Source organism: Bidens hawaiensis, unplaced genomic scaffold (genome assembly GCF_021521415.1).
Source record: "Bidens hawaiensis isolate Kalapana, Puna unplaced genomic scaffold, B.hawaiensis_p1.1 tig00082630_1, whole genome shotgun sequence".
Lineage (NCBI taxonomy): Eukaryota > Viridiplantae > Streptophyta > Magnoliopsida > Asterales > Asteraceae > Bidens > Bidens hawaiensis.
Genome location: NW_027503893.1, coordinates 731 through 8,395, shown reverse-complemented (window position 1 = coordinate 8,395; position 7,665 = coordinate 731). Strand labels below are relative to the sequence as shown.

Sequence of the window (7,665 nt, the reverse complement as noted above, 5' to 3'; positions counted from 1 at the left end):
ACATTGTTCATGTTCGTTCATCTAACTAAACAAACAAAATTTCTTGTTCGTGTTGGTTCATTTATTAAACGAACTGTCCGCTGAATGTTCGGTTCGTTTACAGCCCCTAGAGGCCTAGATACAGATGCAAAACATCATATTCGTGGGTTTGTGTTTAGTTTAAATAGGGTTGGGTCAGTTTTGGGTTGAACGGACACATTTGGCTACACGTCTCGTGTTCGAGTTGGGCTAGTGGGTTTGTGGGTTAACCACGGGCCACGTCTAACATGGTTAATTATATAGAATTTAAAATTTTATGTTTTACTTTCATTGGCATTGCTTAAATTGATGGGTTATTTGATGTTAAAATTTTAAACATAAAAAGAGAGATGAGCCCCTGTTTATATATTATTTATACATTTTATTTATAATTATTAATATTCAATAAAAAAGTAAAAAAAAAATCAGATAACCATGTGTTGGTGTCAACCTGCAAAAACTCATATCTGCGTCTGGGTTTGACTCATGAACACGGCCCATGTAACACCTTTAACTGGTTGACTGTTAAATCTATTTAAAAAATAATAATAATGAAACAAGTGTAATATCTCAAGTGTTGAAGATATGAAGTTTGGAGTGGAAAGATATGATCCTGTGAATGAACAATTAGATCCAAATAGGCACAATGCAGTGTTTCAAGTACCAGATCAATCTAAACCTCCGAATAAATACTGTTACTGCCTGTTGTGATGAAGGTATACTATAGGTCGACATGAATACAATACATATAACCATAAAAATGATGTTCTTTATAACTTTCTAGTTTTTTGTATTAGTACTTAATTTAAACTAATAAATTTACAACTAGACTAGATACTCAATCCTATCTCAAAATTAACAGGCCCACTTGTAAATCAAAACCATCTAAACATGATCAACCAAAACCATCTATTTAGTTTTAGACTAAACTCAAATCCGTGAATTTCAGAATCCGTTTAGACCAAATTCAAATCCCAGCTCCCAAACTATAACCAGGAATCTTTTCAAGTTTCCTCTCCTTCATGACCTCTCTCGTCCTCTTAACATCTTCCCACAACCCATTACGAGCATAAATATTTGACATAACCACATACACGCCATCATTCCAAGGCTCCATTGCCTGCAAATGCTTAGCCACCCATTCCCCCATCTTCACATCCCCATGCTTCTCACAGGCCCCCATCAGACACCCCCATATCACCACATTGCCCTCCATTGGCATCTCTTCCACCACCTCCTTCGCCTCCTCAAGCAGCCCGCACCGGCCCAGCAGGTCCACCATGCACCCGTAATGCTGCAGCCACGGCTCGATCGCATACTCGTTCTTCATCATGCTAAAGCAGCGTTTACCTTCCTCTACAAGCCCGCCATGCACACACGCGCTCAGCACCCCCACAAAGGTCACCCCGTTGGGCGCGACCGACGCTTCTCTCATGCTGAGAAAACACTCCAGCGCGTCACTAACGCGCCCGTGCGTTGCGTACCCGACTATCAAACTCGTCCAGGACGAAACATTCCGCCCACGCATTCTCGAAAACACCCGATACGCCAGATCCATCCTACCACATTTCCCATACATGTCTATCAATGCATTGGACATCAAAGCATCCGACTTGTCCAACCGTTTGGCTTGCACCGCACACGCATGCAGCTGAAGTCCCAAACCGAGATCCCCTAAACTCCCACACGCGGAAATCACACCGACCATCGTCACACCATCCGGCTCCAACCCACGTGTCTTCATCTCCAGAAACATACCCAGCGCTTCCCGGGCCCGCCCACTCCTTGACAAGCCGCCAATAACCGCATTCCACGAGCCGACATTCCTTTGAGGACTTTCGTCGAACACCTTGCGTGCGTCATCAAACTCACCAGCTTTGGAATACAAAGCGATAAACCCAGTTGCAGAATACAAATTGGAGACCAGGCCATGTTTCATTGCAAGCGTATGAAGCTGTCTCAGAATCAAGATCTCAGTTCTCTGAGACAGGGCTTTGAGAAGAACTGGCAGCGTGTAGGCATCCGGGTGGACCCCAGCACGGGCCATTAAGATGGCTACATAGAGTGCTTTGGAAGGGGAGTTGAACCTGGTGTAGGCTCTGATGATGGTGTTGTAATAAAATGTGTGGCTGTGGAAGCGGAGCATGTGGGTTCGGATGATACGGGTGTGGAGTTGGTTGAGTTGACGGATGGATGTGCAGTTTGTGATTTGTGTTGATATTGTACGTTGTTGTTGTTGTTGTTGATTAACATGTGTTGTTGTTGAATACAAGAAACAAGTGGGTAATAAGTATTTGGGGATTTGTTGATGTCTTGAGATGTTGAAGAACAAGAGAGGATGAATTGAAGTCATGTATCATCGATTCAGCCAACAATTTGCCCCCTGCCTCTGTATACCAAAGTGACGTGAAACTGATTCGACATTACAAAATAAATAAAATTTTCTATAAATATCCCTTACAAACACAAACACGTCTTTCACAACTTGTTAGTCTCTGTCATGCGTCTTTCATGACCTGTTAGCCTCTAATGCGTTTTTCACGACACGTTTTGTTTTTTTTATTATTATATTATTATAATTAATTTTACTCATATTTGTTTTTTAATAACTTGTAATGCGTAAAGTTTTATAAAGTTCTAAATATACCGTTAAAACGTGTTTATTTTTCTCTCCGTATTGACTAAATTGACTTAAAATGAGTTTGTTCAAATTTTATTGAATATTTCGATATCAATTTGACGCTTGGTTTTGAGTAAAGTTTATGACATGATGTTAAAAAATAAACACGTTTATGCGACAAATTCTAAATTATATATAAATTTAGATATTACAAGTTATAAAAGAAAATCAAATACGGTTAAAATTAATTATTATAATGTAATTTTAAAAAAACAATTAATAGGCCAAACAGGTTGTGAAAGACGAGTTTGGTGGCCAAACAAGTCGTGAAAGACGTGTTTGTATGAGACATTTTTGAAAACTTTTATTTATGATGACAAAAATGGAATCGCTATCTATTAATGGGACATTTTAGAAATTTTCCCATAACAAGTTGTGTTCATGTTGTTCGTGGGCGGGACGATGTCGCTTCCCTTGAAAAAAAACTGAGTATTTTGGCGAGACCACCATGAGTTCTTCGGTCTATGTTTCATTAGAAAAAAAACTTAAATTAACTTTTATCTCTTTCATGACGTTCTAATTAAGTCCATGTTATTTTGAAGCACGCGGTTTGCGTCCCTCTGTTTATATTCCACATAAAAAACCAAATTTTTATACACTTAAATTTTAACCATCCAATATCATTCATAATCATCACAAATAACAAACATAAGCACATTATATAATGAATATCCAAATTATTTTACAAAAACCAATAATCCATAATCAGTAAATCTACTTATTTTAATAAAGTAAAATAATTGTGACACATGTCAGTTTATAGTTAAATTTCATAATTTTTTCCCCTCTAAAACTAAGATTTTAATTAACTCTAATATTCACTTTCCTTTTTACATTTTATTTATATTATACTTATATTTTATAAAATATTAAAAATTTATTTTACTATATATTCCAAACTACTTGGTGAATCCAAAAAATAACAACAAACCATGTTTGTTAAAGATTGAAAAGAATATTTAAGTTCATATGCTATCATTAACATATTTTACTATGTATACTATTGAAGATTATAATTTGGTTTTTATAGTCAAAAATTGTAAATAAATTGTTTAGTATATGTTAACTACATTGAGTCAAAAATTGTTATGAGTCAAAAATGAGAAGAGTATTTTTAAAGTTTGAGAATGCAAATAGATTTATCGTCAAATTTGTTACGGGTTCAAAGTGTTGACATGAAAATGCCAAGTGGATAAAAGTTGGAATTTTAAACATGATTTATGTTTCAAATTTATTTTTAAAGACATTTTTGGTAAAAATTCAAAAGGTTCGGGATTTGGTAATTTGACTATTTTTCCATCGACTATCAATTTAAGAATAAATAGTGAACACTTACGACATGCCCTATCAATGCTTCTAACTTGTATCAAATTTGAAACATTTGTGTCAACATTAACTTTTCTTTTAACGGTGATCAGAACGTTGTATGAAAAACATGTCATGCAAAATTATGCTTAAATGAAGCAAAATATTTACATAATTGAATGCGTTAGCATGTTATTTTTTTATGTTGTTAAACTTATCAAAATCTTTTTCATGGTTTATCTTAGAAAAACATAATTCTTGAAGAACATCTGTCGTTATAATTTAATGTTCTTCTTTCCTTCTATAGGTTGTAAATTGATAAATATATCAATAAATGTAAAGCTCCTCCGGTATTTAAGCTGAGTGATCAGAACTACTATTGTATGACTATTGAATGAGATGTCTTCTTCATGAATTCTTTCAATTATACATATATGATACTGACAATGAAAGTTTCAATAAAAGGAGCGTTCTTGTGTATGTTTTTGCATGCGTATTTTTTTATTAAGTTCATTTAAAAAACATTATTTTGTGATATAAATAAAATCAATTTATATACACATAGCATAGAAACAAGTATAGATATAATAATTTTTTTTACTTGTATTTTATTATTTGAAAAAAACCTCGTGTGTTACGCAGGTTTTAAAGCTAGTAACATTAATAAATTATATAAATATACAAGCTAGTCATAAACAGGAAACCTGATCAAGGAAGATACAATGATTAAGGAAAACCTTAATAAACAAAAACACACTTGATCCGAAAAAAACCACTTTAATAAATTCCACTGTTTTACATAATTATGCATAAAATACCATACATAGTCACCACCTACTCGATCAGTGCCCGTTCCCACCGAATATCAAACGTAGGGTAGAGCAAAAAAAAACTCAACACTATTGATAGCAAAATCACCTATAACGGATAGAAAATTGAAATGATAAATAAAACAGATAGATCAACGGCTTGTTTTGGATAAAAATATACCACCGAAATAAACCGTTGGACTGCGATAACCAGTCAGAGATACATACTCACCACCCGACCAAGAAATTGTGTCTAAAATCACCACTCAAGATGCCAAAATCAAGCTAGCAAAAACTAATCAACTTTAACTCAAAATTCATTTAGATAAAATTAACCAAAGAAACTTTATCACAATCATAATCATAATGTTAAACTTCGGTAAGAGATATAAATAAACTGCAATGCTACTACATGTTAAACTTCCTAATACTAAGGAATTTAAATAAACTTTTAAAACAAGAAAAACAACTTGATATTCCCAATAAAGAAGTAGAACTTGTAATTAATAATTAAATGATGGTGGAGGTTGGTGAAAAAATTATTTACTAAAATAGTGTTCATTGAGAAATATTTACCAAAATGATGTTGTTGGCTAGTTTTTTGTTTCTTACCTCTACTTTTATTGGATAGCTAAGATAGACCAATGCCATGTCTTTATTTTCTTTTTATTTAAAAAATATAGTATTAATATCAACCTAAAATTATAACTACATTTTACAAGTAGTATATGTTTATTTCTTTTTCTTTTTTCCTTTTTAGAATTCATACTCAAAAAACTTATCCGGTTAAGCACTGAAATTTTTAATAAACCCATATTGGTAATGAAATCTATATTTAAAAAAAATAAATAAGAAGAAGCAACTATTTTTAATACATTTTAAGAGTTAAAAGTAAAATAAAAACTATTTTGCTAAAAAGAAGACAAACATGTATTTAAATTTTTTTTCTTTTTTGAGCACTAAATTATTTAATAATTTAATAAGACCTATATAAAAAAAACTAGTTTTAATATTTATTTAAGATTTATAAGAAATATAAGTTATTTTGGAAAAACAAACAAATAAACATGTATTTAAAGATTCATAAACCAAATCATGAGTTTCAAATTTATATATTTGTATAACATTTTCTACCAATTCATCGATTATATTAAGAACTCATCCCATTGAGCATTGAAATGTTTAATAAACCTATATTTTTAATAAAACAATATTTAAAAAAAATCAGTCTTTGATATTTTTTATGATTTAAGAAAAAAAAACTGTTTTGGAAAAAAGAACAGTAACGTGCATTAAGATTCACAAATCAAATCATGACTTTTTATTGTAAAATATTTTATATTTGTATAAGCTTTTTTTAGGTTACCGGTGTCCAATAAAATAAATAATTTAGTTAAAAAAAGTTTATTTCCTAAACATGTACTTGTAATTTAAATAAAAAAGTTATACGTACATTGAAAATGATGTTTTAGAATTCAATAAAACTATAACATTTTAGAAAAGAGTGAAGTTTTATAGAATGAAACATAAAACACCCTTTGTAGTAAACTATATTAGGTTTTATTTATACATAAAGATGCTATATAAATTTTAAAAGAAAAAAGGAGCGATGTATACTTATAATTTGTAAAAATATCATATATTTTAGATTGATATTAACACTATTTTTAACTAAAAAGAAAATAAAGACCACATGAGTTCATATTAGCTATTCAATAAGAGTAGGAGTGAGAAACAAAACATAGTCAATAACACTATTTTGGTAAATATTTCTTAATGGACACCATTTTGTTAAATAGTTTTTTCACCAACACTATTTTGGAAAAAAAAACTCAAGAAATTTAAATAAACTTTTAAAACAAGAAAAACAACTTGATATTCCCAATAAAGAAGTAGAACTTGTAATTAATAATTAAATGATGGTGGAGGTTGTGAACGGGAGCTTGCATGACCACTATTTTTTAACCTCCATAATATATGATCCACCTTGAGTCTAGCGGGCGACATCGAAAATCCAAACGGGTTGGTCACCCGATATACATCAACTATCCTGATATGTAACAATAGATGGGTAGAGGCGGTGATACCCGAAGTCCGGCCACATATGAAATTACATTAATCAAGAGTTATTAATCAATCTTATTAGCAAAAATAATCAAACCGAACCAAATTATATTGTACCTATAGCAGACTCCATCAATTTTCCCCAGTGACTGATCTGATTGGTTGGGAAACGATGACTTCTTCTTTCTACTGGAACTTCCTTCGTTTCTTCACTCAAGCTCATACCATCAATGATTCAATGTGGTCAAGGAAATCTCATTTAGGACGTAGTGTAATATGAGATGCTAATAATATAGGTTCTGTTCTCATTCCTTAGCCGGAAAGATATGTGGCCATGAAAGGCGAAGGGAGGCTGGAATGCCAAAATGCGTCTATTATTGAATTCACTCGACCCGACAATACCTGTTTGGGGAACGCCCAGTGCCAAAGTCACTGAGTGGGTAAGTCGTCAATCCCTAAAACGGACAATTGGGTTACGGGCGGTCATTTTACTAGAGGTTTATAATCCATCCTTGCGTGATTCTTGTTGAATCATATACTCGAATGGTGGATGCATGCCGGACGATTTGAAATTTTTAAACAGACTCCCTATTCATTAGATAGAAAATATGAATTTATTAATACCTAAGATATTAAAAGACAATTGCATTAATCTTAAAAAGATTTTATTAAAGGTGACTATCTATATAGATGCCATTTTGTTGCATAAAACGTTCTACAAAAAATACTTACATAAAATGTTATACGCCTACTATAAAACTATGGGTCTATGTCGTCCTATTTAGAACA

The 7,665-nt window shown here is 32.3% G+C and overlaps 1 pseudogene; it reads right to left on the bottom strand.

Annotated features, from left to right (window-relative positions):
- Positions 1–985: 985 nt before the first annotated feature.
- Positions 986–2,371, bottom strand: LOC143607447 (pentatricopeptide repeat-containing protein At1g77170, mitochondrial pseudogene; annotated as a pseudogene).
- Positions 2,372–7,665: the final 5,294 nt, after the last annotated feature.